Source organism: Uloborus diversus, chromosome 10 (genome assembly GCF_026930045.1).
Source record: "Uloborus diversus isolate 005 chromosome 10, Udiv.v.3.1, whole genome shotgun sequence".
In the NCBI taxonomy this organism is placed as follows: domain Eukaryota; kingdom Metazoa; phylum Arthropoda; class Arachnida; order Araneae; family Uloboridae; genus Uloborus; species Uloborus diversus.
This window is the reverse complement of record NC_072740.1, coordinates 49,074,893-49,093,388: the sequence shown is the minus strand read 5'-3', so window position 1 is coordinate 49,093,388 and position 18,496 is coordinate 49,074,893.

The following is an 18,496-nucleotide window of genomic DNA, read 5'->3' as shown; positions in this document are numbered from 1 at the left end:
ATAAACATATTTAACTTTCATTTTTGCTCATATATGATAATATAAATTGAACTTCCAAAATTTTAAAATTTGTTTCCCTCTTTTAACATGGACATGGGACCCCACTGATTAAAATCCAATTTCTGACTTAAAGCAAAAAAAGTAAAATACTGGGAAAAAGTCCAACAAAAGATGGTTTATGCTGACTTTAAAAATATTTTGAAGAGGAATACCCCCATGAGTCTTCCTCCTTGCCACAAATGATAATTATTTTGACCGTTTGAGCCATATAGCCCTTCAGAATAATGTTAACGGTTAATATAATACTTCCTTTCCCTCTGAATTAAAACTGAAAGACAAAAATAAAAAGGTAGCTCTATCTTACAAAAACGGGTTAGGGACGAGAGAAAACGGTCATCATATCTGGATTTAAGGATTCATTTTAAATACGAATCTTGAAAATTGTGTCAGAAGCTTTTTGTGAGGGTTTTTTTTTTTTTTGACGCTCAATGAAACATTTACCTTTACAACAGTTTATTTTTTGACTGGAATCAACTATGTGTTTAAGAATACAGTTGAAGTATTGCTGGATAGGTGGGGCAGCAAACGGGAAAATAATTTAACATTTCTCTTTTTCTCGCTATTTCACTTTACCTACATTCATTAATTGTTTAAAACACTAATTTGAAATTTACAGAACCGTTATGTCTAATAACACTTCAAAAGAAATTGTTTTTATACAATACTTGCATGTTAACATAAGTAATTTTTTGAGGGTAATGTGTGAGCTGCGCTGAAAAGGTATTGCTGAAAGTGGTATCTGCAAATATTATAATTTTCGCCAGTTTCATTTGCAGCAATGGCATGATACAGTAAGCATCGTCATGTGCTTTAGAGGAGCATATTCGAAGTGGTGGTTTTTGGTTGCTACTCAGCAAGAGTTCTAGCGACATGTTCCTGTTCCACTCTGTAAAAAAAATCCGAAAAGTTCTTGGAAAAAGCAAGTAATGTGTCACATTTCATTTTATAACATATTTGCCAAAAAAGTTTGCCGTTAAAATCTGTAACCTTCCGGAAGTCAAAATGCAATCTTTCGGGAGGATTCGAAACTTTCCCCATTAAAACCAGTCATGTGTCTTAAATAACTCAGGAGCCTTCAGAAAAAACTTGAATAAGTGCATTCAGGGTGACAAGAAAAAACTTGGACACACATAACACATTATAATTGTAATGCTAATGAAAATATTAAGGCCGAACTTCAAAATTTATATGAATCCATTATATCGTGTAATATATTTACAAACTTTCAAAGTGGCTACCTTTCTACTTAATACAGAGCTCTAAACGTGTCAAAAAAATTTCGGCTAAGGGGCCGCATCTCACTTACTGATATTTTATCCTGTTCCTTGTATAATATTTCTTTAGGAATGCTAAAGTTCTATGACACATCCTCACACATCCTTGTCTCCAAGACCTTCTTGCATTGTTGAACGGCATCAACGACCCTAATCTTGTGGATTAGGATGGGTATGGGCTAGTGGGAAAATATCAATTATTTTTGTTGATCAAGGGATAGAGATTAAACAAGAACCATATCGCAAACGCATTTTGGAGGATAATGTCTTACCTTGGTAGCAAACGTTGTTTGAAAGCAAAAGAAGGACCTTCCAACAGGATTCCGCACCTGCACACAGATCTAAAAGAACTCAGGACTGATACAAGACACATTGTCCGGACTTCATTGGAGCTCAAGAATGACCACCGAATTCCCCAGATTTGGACCCAATGGATTATTCTGTTTGCTCAATCATGGAGAGAAGGGTGTGTGCTAAACCTCATAGCACGTTGGGATCACTAAAGAATTCCTTATGCAAGGCAAGGGATAAAGTATGAGTAAGTGAGTTCCAGCTCATAGCCGAAAATTTTGTGATACGTTGAAAGCTCTGTATTAAAACTAAAGGTAGCCCCTTAGAAAATTTGTAAGTATATTAGACGGAATAATGTATTTATACTTATTTTGAAGTGTGGTCGTAAAATTTTCATTAGCATTACATTTTTGATCCATCATGTGAGTCCAAGTTATTTCTTGTCACCCTGTAGGAATAACTTGGCACTTAACTGATTTACCACAAAGCCTCCCGAAGCAAATATGGCGGAAACTAAGGTATATTTGCAAGCAAATAACCAAGAGCGTATTTGCCTGCTATTTCTGCAAATAGATAATTTCTGCAAATTATTACAATACACAAAGACTGCAATATACACTTGTTTGCGTTTCAGTCAATATGAAAGGACCGTAACTGAGCAGTTAGCGAAAGACTGAATAAAAAAGTGGAATATATTTTCACACTAGTAACTAAGAGTGTTTTCCACACTCGAGTGGGATCTGCATTCATGAAAATCCAGTAAAACGTTTTCTCAAAAATAATGTTTTTTTTTTTTTTTTTTTTTTTTTTTACAGTAAACTGGTGTGTACACGGTGAATAACGGAATGCTGCCCGGAAAAAATGTGTGACGTTTCGATATTTTTTTCTTAGAATTGAGATAAAAAAAAATATATTTTGGTCTCACAGTCACAGATACTGCACTAAAAGGGGAAAAAACGTCTGGCCGACGTTAGACCGTTACAGTGCGGAATAATGAGACACTAGTTAGAGCGCGTGCGTCCATCCCGGTACTCTAAAGTATTTAGCCCTTAAACATGCAGCTGGGAAGCGATTTTCTGATAGAAATGTAGGAAAACTTATTGATGTTTATCTCAACAAAACAGGATCGTGCAGACCAAGTTGGAACCAAACGCTGCATTCTTGCCGAGTAGTAACCAAAAACCACCATTTCGAACGTGCTGTTCTACATTTCATAGCAAATCGTACCACTCCATGCCAATGCTACTACTGCAGATGTACTACCACCTCCACCACCATATCTGCACTACAGCTCACGCGGTGCCTTCTTCAAATACGGAAGGTTAAAATGACGGACCCTGTATTTCACAAAATAACGCCAAGTTTGTGCCTGTAAATATTATTTATTTTGTAGGTGCAATGAATTATACATTTTAAAAAACATCTAAAGCTTAATAAGCGTATATTTCAACTTACCAAACATATGGTTCACACCAATCTGAAACAAAACACAAAAGCACGTTTTTTGTTCATTGACCATTCCATTTTTTTTTCTTATAATCAACACATGCTTTAAAAAATATAGTAAGTTTAAAATCCCTAATTTTTTTTTCATACATTTTATTTTTAACGTTAACCGTTTTCGGTAGTTTAATTCTTCATAACAAATGTTTCATACACTTAATCAAATGTGATTACAACAGCAAGTTAAATGCGAAACACTGTTTTTTGCAGTGGCATAACAATCTGTTGAAATGTATTTCAACCACTGAATCTACTCAACCGGTATTTACAAATCTAGTAATACTGAAAGCGAGGTTAGTTCACTTCCGATGGACCAACGTCTCATTCAAAAGATCATGCAAAATCTGAGTCAATTTCAAAGAGTATTTTTCTTTTGATTAACAGCAACGAAAGGAGTCATTTAAAAAGAAACGAATTCAATCTCTAGTTTCGCCAAAGGATTACATAAATAATTCATAGTGAACCACGTTCCTAATAAACGAAATCTTTTTTTTTTTTTTCGTTTGCTCTTATCACTTTCATGAATTTTTCTTCCGAAATTGAATTTTTCTCAGTTGAAGAAATCTTTGCTTAAACAATGAGGAAATTCTGTGAACACATTTTAATATGTTGCCGCGTTTCTAAAAATGATCATTTTCAGAAAAATAAAGAATTATGTATTTAATTTACTGCAGTTCAGCTTACCTAAAGACAATTCCAGCAGTAACGAAACACAGCATTTAAAATTTGAAATTCAAAAGAATAATGCAGTTTGCAATTTAAAAAAAGAGGCATTCAATGGGAAGATACAACGTTTTATTGCTCTATTTTCACCGTAACTTAAAGCAAATGTTTCGGAATTCCAGAAAACTCGTTTATCAAGTAACAAAAATGATCATTTTTGGATGAAACATCATTTAAACAAATACTTTCTTTCAAAATTCACCTTTTTATACACCGATAAAGTCGTTTATTTTTGAAATAGTAAGAATCGTCTTATAGTATGTAGAAGATCAAGTTACGCTTCTGACGTCACCAACAATAAAACTCGCAACACAGCATGATAATTTGACAAGGCTAAACTGAATCTGGTAAATTACTGTTTTACTGGTAAGATTAATTTTAGGAGAATGAAGAAACGGAAAACACGGGCAAGAATTAACGCCGTCATATATATAATAGCCAATTCACTGATCGAGTATCGTTGACGTCACCAGCAATGAAACTCGCGTCATAGCATGATAATTCTTCTGGCGATGTTTGACATGCAGGAAAATGCTTTATTTTGACAAGGCTAAACTGGATCCGGTAACTTAACTCTTTTATTGGTAAGAGTTATTTTAGGAGAATGAAGAAACGAAAAGGTGGCCAACAATTACAGCTTTCTGCTGGAGTTTAGGGTTAATCCACCTAAGTTTGGCTAAAATGTCCAACTATTAAAATATCATCAAACAGGTTCAAATGTAGAAGCAATTTTCACCCGTCATACCTCGATGGGCGATTTTCTAGTTCAAATTTTGAAAGCCAAAAATGGGAATTCATGATAAAAAAAAACATGAAAAAAAATTTTGGGTAAGAAAATCCGCAATGGCAACTCTTTAATTATTTCAAAAAAAAAAAAAAAAAAAACAATTTTATGGAGTTTTATAAAATTTTCCAAATTTAGAAAGACACTTTACCCGAAAAAGGTTAGCGGTACGATTTGTACTAGAAATGATAGCATTAGAAGCATACATTTTTACTTTAAAAAAATTATGATATTCGACTAAACACACGTGGTGCCAAAGCATGACTTAAAGAAAATAGAAGTTCAAGTAAAAGTGTTAACCACTTCAATTAATACCGATGCAAATTAATGGTGTCTTTCTGTTTCCTTATTGATATACATACACTTAGTTGATGCCATTTTCAGACAAAAAAACAACATCATTTGACTACTAAAATTAACGTCAAATAATAGACAAATGAAAAATTAATAGCACTAGTCTGCAGAGCTTTTCTACCAGTTTAACAACAATGCAGATACTTTAGTTCGATGCAGTCACAGTGTAACGACATTTTTTTTTTTTTTCAAAATAGTTGAAAGCAACCTTTTTTTTTTTAATATTCACAGTATGTCAGCTTGACTTAAGTTTTAACAGGCTTGAAATTTCCAAACAGAAAATAAATTGCTGTTGTCTCACTGTTATCCCTGTCTCACTGTACCCCCTCATCCCTGTATGGTACATTAAGAGTATTTGATTGAAAACCTAAATCATCACATTTTATTAGAAACTGAACAGAACTAAGATTGTATATTTTCTCAGAAGTCCCACAATATTGAAAAAAGAGGAGCAAGCAATAAACACAAAAGGAATATTATGTATTGCAATAAAATTTACAGAGTTATAAACTTTAATTTTCCCATTATTAATTTACTTGAAAAATTTATATGATTTTACTTAATTGGAAGATAGAAAAAATAAATTGCAATCACAGTTATCCTAACAGTTGAAGATAATGCTAGTATTGCTATACTTGTTAATGTAGTAATTTTAACTTATTACACAAAACAAAAAACAAAAAAAAATTAAAAGCCAGAACAATAAACCCTTTCAAAAGTACTGTTGTTGAAGCTTATTGAAAATGTTTGGGCAAGAGTTAACTTAGCCACGTACGCAACATTTCTCAGTGCAAATGTTTATTTTGTTTTGAAAGTCAGTCCAGTTTACATTGGTGTGCATATAATTATTTTTATGACCTGAATTTTTTAACGCATTTTTTCGCATATTTAAGATAAACTCTTTTAATCTGCACTAAATAGAAAAAATATTCTCCTTAATTATTGCTAAACCCTTAACTACATGCTAATTAAAATTATTTCTCTCTAAATACATAGGGATCGCTTATATCAACTCTAATAAGCATACGGTGTGCTTATCAAATTAATTTTTCTTTAAGACAGAAAAACATTGGCTGCTTTTAACTCATTTCGGGGAAACGTTCAAACATTTTCTCAAGCAACATTGTTTCAAACAAGTCACTGTCAAATCACATGATTACAGGATCTTCGTACTTGTTTTGGTTGTTTATGCATTATAAATAATGGAGCTGCGAACTTTGTTCTTTCACGGATTAAATAATAAAGAGTAAAACTAGATGCATCTTGAATTTAGAACAGGCAAATTCTTTCATGTCATAGCAGTGTATCGATGGTAACAAAATTTGATGAGGGAGAAAAATTGTTTTTATTAGCATTACAGATAATATCTTCGGAAAAGTTGCGGTATGGTAAAAGCAGGAAAATTTCAATCATGTATGATTTATTACATAGCCGTTGCAACTCACTTGAAATAGATAAAATACATACATTTATAAATTGTTTTATTACTTAGTACCGCTTAAAGAAAATCCCTAATTTACTAAGTTATTAAAAAAAGAAAATATATTTCATTTTCCCAGGACGGAGAACAACTTTTAATTTACCACCCCAAATTGTAGTCCTACATCAACATATTAACATACAGCCGCTTATCAAATGTTCTGACGTGGGCTGGTAAAGGACAGTAACTGTAAATTTCTCATTTTTTTGCATGTTTGCCATCTATTGTACATTTAGCTTCATTTTTTTTAATTTGGTTTCCGCTGAAAAAAATTGTATTTTTTTAGCTAGCTGAAAATGTGTGGATAAAATCATATATGTATAATTTTGAAATTTATTTTGCATTAGTAGTGAGGTTAATTGTTATTTTAGCAGCATAATTTTATTCTTTATTTGAACTGTTGAATTTGATTCCTTACTTGAGTGTATTAAGCTTGTTAAACATAAAGCTACCAATTTCGAAGAAGATAACTCCTCAGTTCCTCTCTTCTTACTTTGTTCCTTCCTTTGCATTTATTGAAAATCCCTAAGATTATCCTCTTTTACATAATCTTTGGAACCTGAGGAAATTTGTTTCGAAGCTTCATCTTTCCGAGGGTTTTCAATTTCAATCGCTCTGGATCTTCCAAGAAAAGTCTTTGTATCTAATCAAATGTTATAATTCACGAAAGGAAGGTATAGCATTTCCGAGAAAAGAGGTAAATTACATGAATAATGGAAAGAAAGTTGTTTAACTTAGGAACCTTTTTCAACTTTGTACTTGGTAATCAGAGATCAAACTTTTAACGATTTACAAGATACTTAGTACGTAAATACAGAGGATAGGTTTGTAATTAAAAATGTTTATTTCAGGTGTAGTATTACGGAGTTTTATTTGCTAACTAAAGAGAAAAAAAAAAGGTAAAATTCCTTTAGAAAGTTTCAATGAAATGAGGGGATCGGTGGTTTTGCTTAGGATTTTTACAGTCAATGTATATAAATGGAAAGTATGCACACCTTTTAACACATTAAAACAATAATTAAGTATTTTACTTTATTTATTTAGCTTTTTTTCCCCCAAATAAACATAATTTAATCTTTAAAGAAAGAAATCGACATTCAGTGGTAGTTTCATGAAATTCCTGCTATCACCGTAAGTTAAGAAGTATCGTAATGAAAAAAAAACTGGATCATTTAAGCAAAAAAAAACCTGACTTTTCTAATGAGCGAGTATACAGTCGAACTCGCTTATAGCGAGCGCAAAGGAATCGCGATATTTTCTCGTTAAAACCGAGGGCGCGAAAAATACGTGTTCGTGAAAAAAATCATAAAAATTCATCCTAGTTGCTTTTTTTTCTCTTCTTTTTAATTTCTGTAGAACCAAATAAGTGGGTTACTTTGCTTTGAGCTGTCGGAAGTCTTCTTTCTTACGTCATTGTTTTTGAGGAATACACATACGTTTTAAATGTTTCTTTGATCCAAACTTTTTAAAACGTTCTGTCATCGCTTGTTCTCAGGATTTATGATGTCTTACCAGGGTTGGTTGACTTAGTTAAAGAACATTTATCAAAAAAGGATAAGTCAAACAGGAAGTAAATGACATTTTTACTAATCACATAAATATTACTCGCTTTAAGTGGGGTTTGCTCGTTGAAAGAGAGTTATTCTCCCTCGGAATTAACATTGTACTAACCAAGTATTTCTGATTTCCTCGCTAAAGCAGGGTTCTTATTAAGTAATGGCTCGTTATGAGCAACTTTGACTGTACTGTTTCTCGGGGGATCTTTTTTATTTTAAAAAGTGCAGAAGAAACTGAGCATTAATAATATTTTTCCGGTCGGAGGCTTAAAATTGTTCTTGTTAATTACCAAGTTTCGCTTTTACGACAATAATATTGATACTGAAATATATTTTTTTTTATTCTCACTCAAGAACAAGTTTTGCAAAATTCGAAGATAATAAACTGAAGTGTCTATTCCCGCACTGAATTTCTGATACAAAAGAATAATGCTGATGCTTGCTTGTACGTTTTTAACCTTACACAAAAATATTTACGTTAGTAAATGAAAAACCAGACGCACAGCTCAACCATACCGGCTATTTAAAACATATAGTGAATATCATTTACACAAAATGCGCGACATCAAGCAGAAATATCTAAAAAAAATTTTTGTTACTAGCAACGAAACAGTATCGCATATCTCATGCTTAATTTGTCGAGTCAGTTTTGCCTTACAAAGCGAGGACTCAGAAATTTAATTAATGTGATGCTGTGTTTGACTTAGTAGAAGATCATATCAACTCTATTGAGAATCCAGAAAGGCGTAAAGGCAGCCCCTAATCTATCTAAATCTAATTAAACGCCGAAGTGACTAGGGATTATATACAACAGGTGGCACTAAAACTTCGAGTCTATAAAATTGCAGCGAAATAATCTTGGCGAAATTTAAATACATTAATAAATACTTTAGGGTTTATGTAATATGATTTTATCCAGAAGGCATGAGACAACGACGACACTACTAATAAAGGAGATTTATTTATATCAGAGTATCATTTTGAGACATTGCAAGTGATGCTCTGTCAAATTGAGTTTAGTGAATATAACATATGGATGCCTCAGTTGCCAAATCGATTAGTTCCACTTTAAAAAAATCCCCATTTCTGCTTTAACAGTGCTTAATCAATGCTTAGCATGTGAATTTATATTAAAGTTTTGGTTCAGTACATTTCTGATCTTGTGGTGGCAGAAAATGTAACATGAGGGCACATTCACTCCTATGGGTGACACTATCTTCTTTATCACTTTTCTCGACTTTTTGTGTTATGGAGTTAATTGATTGTCAAGTGAAGCATTCATACATCTTATTATGTCGAATCTATACTGAATTGTGGAAAAATAATTTAATGACGAAAATATTTTATTGACTCTTTGCTAAGCTTAGCTCAGTTAGTAAGAAGTTTTCATTTTATCACGTTGTAAATGAAATGCGCTTCTTTACAATACGCATTCTTGTTTTTGCAGGAAAGTTATGGTTTCTTTGTGCATTTCAACAAATAAAAATAGTTTTGTTACATTCTTGAAAATTATCACACCAGGTAACTGATGTGCATAGGACCTCTAAACCCTGTTTTTTTTTTTTAACTTTATTAAAAGTTTTTTTTTTAATTTAACGAAAAAGTAAATCAAATGGTATACTTTGAATTCCAAGTTTTATCAGAGGACATCTTTGAGTACTTGTTTTGGCCGGATTTTTTTAACCTTTTTTTTTTTTTTTTGATACATCAATTATTGATTCGAAGATCATTTCTGCTAAGAAATATTGTCTTGACTTTTAGAATTAATATATATCACCAGGGTTATTTCTTGTAAAGTGAAACTGTATATGCTGTATTTTTTCCATTACGTATCAAGTCATTAATTTCTTATTTTACAGGCAGCTAAGAAAGTAACCAGTTTACGGAGTAATTTTAAACAAAAAAAGGAGTAATTTTAAACAAAAAAATAAATTTATATATTTTTATTTTTTTATTTTTTTTAAGAACACGCGGGTTAGGTTTTGATAAATTTAAATACATGAATGCAAAGGCAATGCATTACAGTTAAGCAGTTTTTCTATTGTTTTAGAAATCATGATTCTCAAAAAGACATATAAGACGCTTGGTATGTAAGATACGTTGCTCATTTTAACTTTAACTTATACAATGCTAAAAAAGTGTTTTCATAATAGTATAAACTGGAAAAAAGACATTCTGAAGTTGCAACTTACAGAAATTAGTGCAATTTTCAGAAACATAGAAAATGCCCTTAAATTATGGTTTTGTAATTTCTACATTAAAAAAAATCCAATAAAAAGAATTGATTTTAACGACGTGAAAGCTTAGTATCGTTATCGTACATTTCAAATAAGATTCTAATTGAATCTTTTCTAATGCTATGAACAACAATAAAGAAAAAAAATAGCATTCTTATATATATAACAGCCAGTGATCGAGTAACACTGCTGACGTCATCAACAATGAAACTCGCGCCACGGCAAGATAATTTGATAATACGTTTTGATATTGTTTCTATAACTCCTTTATTGGTAACACTGTATCATTTTAGGGGAATGAAGACCAGAAAAGTTGTCAACAATGAAAGCTATCTATTGGAGTTTAGGGTTGATCCACTGGAGTTAGGGATAAAATTTCAACTATCAAAATATCATGAAACAGGCAATTGCTTTGTTTAAATGTAGAAGCAATTTTCACCCGTCATATCTTGAGGGCAATTTTCTAGTAATTTAAATAATATGCATTGGACTTGTATTTAAATGAATAAGATCAAATTTCATGTTTGATATGTGTTTCGTTTATTTATAATTTTATGCCCCTAAGTCATATTTTTCCCACCTTCAACTGTAATTCACTTTGAATTATACGACAAAAAACATAACTCAACGGTCCGAAACCTACACATGTTACCGGTTTGTTTATTTTTATTTTCACCTACAAACAGTGATGCATACAAGATTACGGATACACTCCTGCTATAAATTCTTTCAAGCATTCAAGGAAACAGCTCACGATGATTTCAACTCCTAAATAGGCTTTAAAGCAAAACTAACTGTAAAGCACTGGTCATGGTCATTTAATGTGGCCCTATTTTCCAAGAATATTAGCATACAAGGAGATATAACTTATCCCTTAAAATGGGGGACAGTGACTATTTCAACTTCGATGAAATTTACTACCAGTTGAAATTCACAGGCGGAACGCTTAATTTATATATATAAAGAGGCGAATTTTTCGATTCTTTAGTACCAACACGCAGCAGTAGGATTTTTGTCTGGTCATTTGCACTTCTTCCTAGCTGCACAATGTATTTTCTCTTTCTTGCACATCTTTGTATTGCTCTGACACTACTAGAAGTTAGTATGGCGATTCCAGTAGGTAAGCTATATCATTTAAATTCTTCAAATTTTCTTTTAAGTAAGTATATTCAATAAGTGCTTTAATGATAAAATTGCAAATCATGTCAGTCTTAATAAACATGGATTATAGTATTAGAAAAATAGTAATAATTATTATTCGTGTTTTACTGTTTTACCTTTCCGAAAAAATGAGTTCCTTTAAACTAAACAAAATGATAATAATTCCCCTTCTAATTCCAAAAACTTTGCAATATTTTTACTAAAAACTTAAAATGTTCACTGCATCAATAAGCGTTGTCATTGTGAATAATAATATCCACTATAATATTAAAATCTGTTCGCGTCCGTCTGTCTGTCTGTCTGTCTGTCTGAAGATCGATCTTCTCAAGAACCGCTGCGAATCGAGAGTCAAACGAGATACCGATCAATCCGAAATTTTCCAAAGAAAACAATAGGACCAATTTCGTAATTGTGCTACTTTAATTAGCGGAGATATTAATTAAAACGTTAATTAACATAACGTTATTCAGGAATTTTTATTTCTTTCCTGTTGCCATTTTGCATATGCGTGAGCAAGTAAAATTCTAAAAATTGTTTTAAAAGAGATTTTTTTGGCTGCTGTCCAAGTCTTAAAACAACGTTTCCATCCAGAATTTCATTTTAAATTAGTTTAAAATTGATTGCCCTATTCGGACATAGCCTTTATTTTATCGTCTGTCCTTTTTTTTTTTTTTACATTCAACGTTCTTAACTCTTTTCTTTCAGCATATGAAAGTTGTTTTTTTAGCTATGTTTATTGATTGTAGTGTAAGTTTATCATTCACCGGCCTCATATTTTGGTACACTTAGGATGTGCGACTAATTATGTTTATTTTGTTGGACTTTTTCCCGTCACATGGGTGAGTTTTCGAATTGTAATAACTCTCTTTTTTCTTCCTGTTTCTATTTTTAAAATACAGTTTATATCGTTAAAAGAACATGTTAAATTAAGATTGTTTGGATTTCTTTGTGAAACAGAGTTGAACAAAAAAGATTGTTTTTAAGGATTTTAACTAAAGCTAAATTGGAATATGATGACTTGGTATTAAATTAATGCTTATTGGTAGTAATTTAGTCTTGGGCTTTAGTTTCACGTAATCAACCAAAAAGTATGTGTCATTCTATGTAAAAAGCTGATTGTAATTGTACATAAATAGTTCAGATATAGTCTATCAGATGTAATTCATTTTAACGTGAGCACAGATTATTATAGTTGATAATGCATATATTTTCATCTTTTGTGCTAATTGAAAATACTCATAACTTGTATCATTGATAACTATGACTAACGTTAAAGAGATTTTTGACAAAAATATGCTCTACTGGTGTTTTGCAAACCTTGCATGACGCGTATTTATTTACTCCTTAGCGCTTTAGAAACGGATGTCAGAGTAATACAAAAACATCAATTGGACATCTCTTTCATTTTTCAAGTAGCCCGTACAACGCCGGGCACGCAACTAGTTTAGTTAATAAAATTTGCATTAACACATTTTAGTCACGCACAGGAGTTTACGTTTTATTTCTCGTTTAAGTGTTTATTAATCATTTGTTAATTAAACAGTTTACTTCATTTTTAACATGCAATTATATTTTTAATTGCTATGTTAACTGCCTACAAACAGCTGAAAATACATTTTTTTTTATTTGAGTGTAGTTATGTATTATATTTATCAATACAACTTTAAACTGAAAATGTGCTTCCTCGTTTTAAATTTTTAGTTAACGACTTTAAAAGACTCTAACACGGTGCAAAATTATTTTATCGCCAATATGTTTTTTTTTTTTTAATTTATTTTATTTTATTTTATTTTATTTTATTTATTATTTTTTTAACATCAGAAATTGAACCATTAACTACTCACTATTTTTGAACGTATCTAAGCTGAAAAAATGTCAAGAATGAAAATGTCTAAAGACGTTCAAAACGTCTTTAGACATTTTCATTCGACAATAACAGGCTATGCTTTAAGCTATACTATTCAAACGTAGATCTCGAAAAGCAGTATTTTTTGTAATCCTTACAGAGCGTTAGAATAAGAAATTAAGAAATCTTCAATTGAGTTTACATTGTCTGAAAGACAATAAAATAGCATTTTTATATTCTTCCTTTGGAGGCCCTTCCTGTTTGGCTGTTAACTTTTCCGTTTTTTTTTTTTTTTTTTTTTTTTTTTTTCAGATGAGAAAAGTAGCAAATTAGTCTTGTAAACTCATATTAAGTTTTTAAAACATTTCTAATACGTAGAATGAAAGGGGCACACTCCAAATAGCTACTACCAAAATTGTACTTGCCTCACGTATCATAACATCTCAGCAGTATGCAGCATTATAAAAACATTAATTGATATATGGCAGAGACTATTACCACGAGAATAACAATAGCGTCAACTTCAGGTCTAAGGCCTTTAAAATCATTTTTTTAAAACGCATATTTTAGGGATTTGGGGCCTCGCCACTTGAAAATTAAAGGCATGTGTTTCTTTTCTGGAACATAGCTACGTTCGGGTACCACAACATTTTAAATTAATTGCTAGTGTTTCCGCATGTAATTATTTTTTACCTACATTACAGAGAACGCAAAAGCAATCTCGATTTTTTTTCCCTCAAAGCAACTGTATGCAGACTTGACGTCTTCATAGGGATAACTATTCTTTCTTTAAGTGTTCTCAGTTCATTCTGAAATTCATTTACATAGCAATTATTAACCTATAAAAATTCATAAGTGATAGTTTAAATATTTTTACTACAAAATGTGTTACAAATTACTAGAAGACAGTGAAATGGGATACCGAAACAGATTTATAGTTGTTTTGTTCTTAAAGCTTTTGAGTATTTCTGAGTTTTGGTGTAAGAAATTATTTATTTATTTATTTTTTTTTTTATAACCGTTTTAGTTTTAACATATAAATGAATTGCTACAACTTACTACAAATATCAGCAACGTTTGGTAACTAATAAAATTATTTAACATTTAACTATACGCCCGAAATTAAAACTATCGTTTTTTTCAGTATCATGGATTTAGTGATAACTTTTGTCCATATAAAATGTTCTTCCTTTCAGCATTTAAAATCCGACCATGTTACTTAACTAATTTAGACTGTCGTATATCTTATAATATGTCTCATCTATTTCTTCATTTTTTTCTACTTTTAAGTGAAATATTTTTACACAGTAAACTATTAAAACAAAATTCAACCTTGCCGGTACATAACACCCAAAATGATTAAGATATAATAAAATTTATTGGTTTGATTTTAGTGTTAATGTTTCTCTTTTCATTTCAGTGATGACATTTTGCATTTAAAACTGTTAACTCCTAAATGTTTCCCAAGTATGACTTGTTTTTTCCGATTTTATGATTTTGTTTAGTTTAAGATGAAGCAGGAAATAAACAAGGGAAAATAAACTTCAATCATAAAATATTGTTATGCATATAGTTCTTGTTTTCGAAAGCTTGTTTTGTTAGATTTGGTGAATGGTCGGCTGGGTGGCGGGGTGGTAAGGCGTTGGCCTTCTGCGCCGTGGTCACGGATGCTGACTTGTGGTGGCCAGTCGGTGGATTTTCGAGGAACAGAGATTGCCAGCGCTCATGTCATATGAAAAATACCTGCATGCAAAAGATACTTTGGGTATTTACTTGGCTTTGAATGCCTTCGGCAAACTTAAAAATTCCTAGTGCAGTTTCACATCAAAGTCTAGGTACTTAGTCTAGGTATTTCCAAAAGGTGGGAAACTGGGCGTCAGAATTACCTGTGCCATTGACATCCGGGCCTTATTATAATATATATATATATATATATATATATATATATATATATATATATATATATATGTGTGTGTGTGTGTGTTTGTGTGTGTGTGTGTGCGTCTTGATGCTTTCTAATTTAATACTGTTTTTACGTGATGCCAGTCAAAAATTTTTAAATGAATATTTATGAATATTTGCGCATTCTGAGTTAACCAAAATTTATCAATTTTCATAAACATCTTCTGAAAGATAAGAGCTTGAACAATTGTTTTGCTCTTTAACAACCAGAGATATAATTTTTTGATTACTAGTAGTTCCAGCAAATAATATCTTTCGTAAAACATTTAAAACCATTTTGCTATAGATCAATAAAAAAATATATTACTCCAAAATTTATTTATTAAACATATTATTCAATTGTGGCGTTATTACTACTTATTAGTGGTAAGGATATTACAATTCAGTGCTTTCAGTCATTTAAATTTACGATTACAACCCTCGAAGGAGTAACATGCTTTATCCTTTGCTTTATCTAGATGAGATAACTCACAGAAGGGTTTTAATCCCACAAGGCCTCCCATACTGTCTTTATCGTTATTCGCCAAATGCAGTGTCAGGAGAGGCTAATACAAAGCTCAATACTTCGCTATTCTTACGTACAAACTTTAAATACTGACGTTGAATAGATTTAAAATACATGACACTATATTTACTTAAATTGACTTAAATTACGTAGATAAGTTTGAATTCCAATCGTTTTGTTCCCACAGACCAGTAGATGAGAAATGCACCGAAGGGAAATCGAATATGCACATGTTTTCAGTTAATTTAATTAAGAAACAATAATAAAGCGAATTTAGTTTGAGCATTGATCTTGTGCTAAACCCCTCCATCATAGTGTTAATTATTAGGAGTGCTTTTTGTGGGTAAGCCATTACTTCCCTAATGCTTAAGTAAACTTTAAAAATAATGCACCATTTAAAATATTTTTTAAACATTATCTACCAAAAATGATTGACCAATTTGCATTTTAGCTGCTGTTTATAGAAGAAAAAAAAACACTTAAAAACATTCGTTCGGTTCGATTGCAATCTTCTATTTGCATTGATAAAAGGTAGAAATGTGCTATTAATTCATTTATCAATTATTTGCCCTAGTCGGACCGCTTTATTGAGTATAACGTCTTAATAGCGGCCAAAATTTTGAGAAACGTGGTCAATCTTAAAGTCTTGGCGCAAAACTCAAGGTACCACGCGACTTCAGCATCTGAATGTTGCAAAGTTCTATCTGCTAAATGTGTAAAATATGTCTTCCATTTAGCACCGAAACTGGCTAAATGGGGCAGCTTTTCTTAAAACGTTAAAATATATTATAAGATAAGACGAGGGCAAATAAATTATTGAACCAAAAACATGCTCGACTATGCTCTTTGGAATGCTACTTATTTAGGGTTTTTTTTTTCATTACAACACTATCGTTTCTAGTCACCTTGTAAGCTCTATATTTTTTATTAATATATTCATTGGTTAATTTTAAGTTGCTTAATGCCTTTCACAAATTTACTTGGTTGACTAACAAAAAAGAGATATTTTATAACTTTTTAAAGCATGAAGATAACTTCTTAAAACTTCCACCACCCATTGAGAGCACATAGTTTTGAAATATTATGTATTTTTAAATCATTATATCAATCCGTTCTTGAGTATTTGAATTCTGTACTTTTCTACAGGCGAATATGTTAGTTCCTATATATGTTGTTTTGCTGCGGTATATTTAATACAGGGCTTTGACAGAAAAGGATTAACACAGGTTTATTCGGTGGTCCGAAAATGAATGTATATACATGAGCATCAGAGACACTTTCATGACACATAACTTTACATTATTAATTTATTTAATTTAATATGCGTTTTTTTTTTGTATTAGCTTCTCAAAGAAAACTTAAAAACAGGTCGGTATGTGTTAATTAAATATTCAATGCTTTCAAGGTATTTTTCAGTTTAGTTTCTCAATTTGGAAGTATAATATTTCTTATGGAAAGGAAATAATAAGCCTCAAGGTAAGTTATTTGTAACTAGTACTGGTTTAGAATTACTGGAGTTAAAAACTTCGTTTATGATTAAAGGTTTGTAGCTTTAGAATTATATTTTTGCTCTGAGTCTTGGGTTAATCTTTGAACTTTCTTTTACATTTTCAATGCAATAGGATCTGAAGTTTATCCGATATTATGTGATGAGAGACGCTACTTTTTTAGTCAAATAGAACTTCAACTTTTTCAAGCTATAACAACAACTTTTCCGTAGATTGTTGTTTTACAAATGTCTGGTCTAATCATCTCTGTTGCAAATTGCTCCGTGTAATGGAATTACATGTGTGCATAGTGAATTAATCATTTTTTCGCGTAATAAAATCTATTAATATACAAACTTGGGTTGCAAGTTTAGGCAATGAAAAAAAAAGGAATGCTATATGTTGTGGTTGCATACGAAATTTTACAAATTAGTTAATTTTGTCAAAATGAAGATGCACAGAATACGTATAAACTCTATGGAATCTTACTCTTGTTCTTACTTTATTGAAGGGGTATTTAGGAGTTAAAAATCTTTGATTAAATGTTTGATTTAGATAGGATGTATACCAAATGAACTATAAGAATAAATGTAATGACCAATAATAATAATTAAATAACTCTTGTCTTCGGCGCTGAGTTGCTATAATCTCAGAAAATGTAGATTCATAATGAAGTGAAAACACATATAATGAAACAAAAAACCGCATTGAAATGTCATTTCTTCTACAGAACGACGCGACGGCTAAAAATAAAAAGATACATCTTTATGAATATTTACAAAAATAAGTTCTGGACTTTTTTTTTCCTCATTTTCATTCACATAATTTAGCACTTTTTATCTACCACGAAAGGTAGATGAATAGAATAATTTATTTTATGTTTTGTTTATATTCACAGCCCAAGCATCTGTAGCACAAGCATCTGCAGGATCACGATCATCGGCAGCAGCTGAAACACTTCAGAACCCAAAGCCATACGAGTTTGGTTTCCAGATGGATGACGGTAATGGAACCATGCAGCATCGTCAAGAAATTGCCAATGAGAATGGAATTGTAAAAGGTGAATACGGATATCTGGATGCTAAAGGAATGTATCGTAAAGTAGAGTACAGCGCTGACGAAAATGGTTACCACGCAAAGATTCTTTCGAATGAACCAGGAATTTCGCATCAAAACAGCGCAGACGTAGTGTACATAATTAACAACGAAAGCAAACTGTGATGCTTTTGAAGAAGTCGTTGAGATATTTTTTATATTTTGCCAACTTATATTT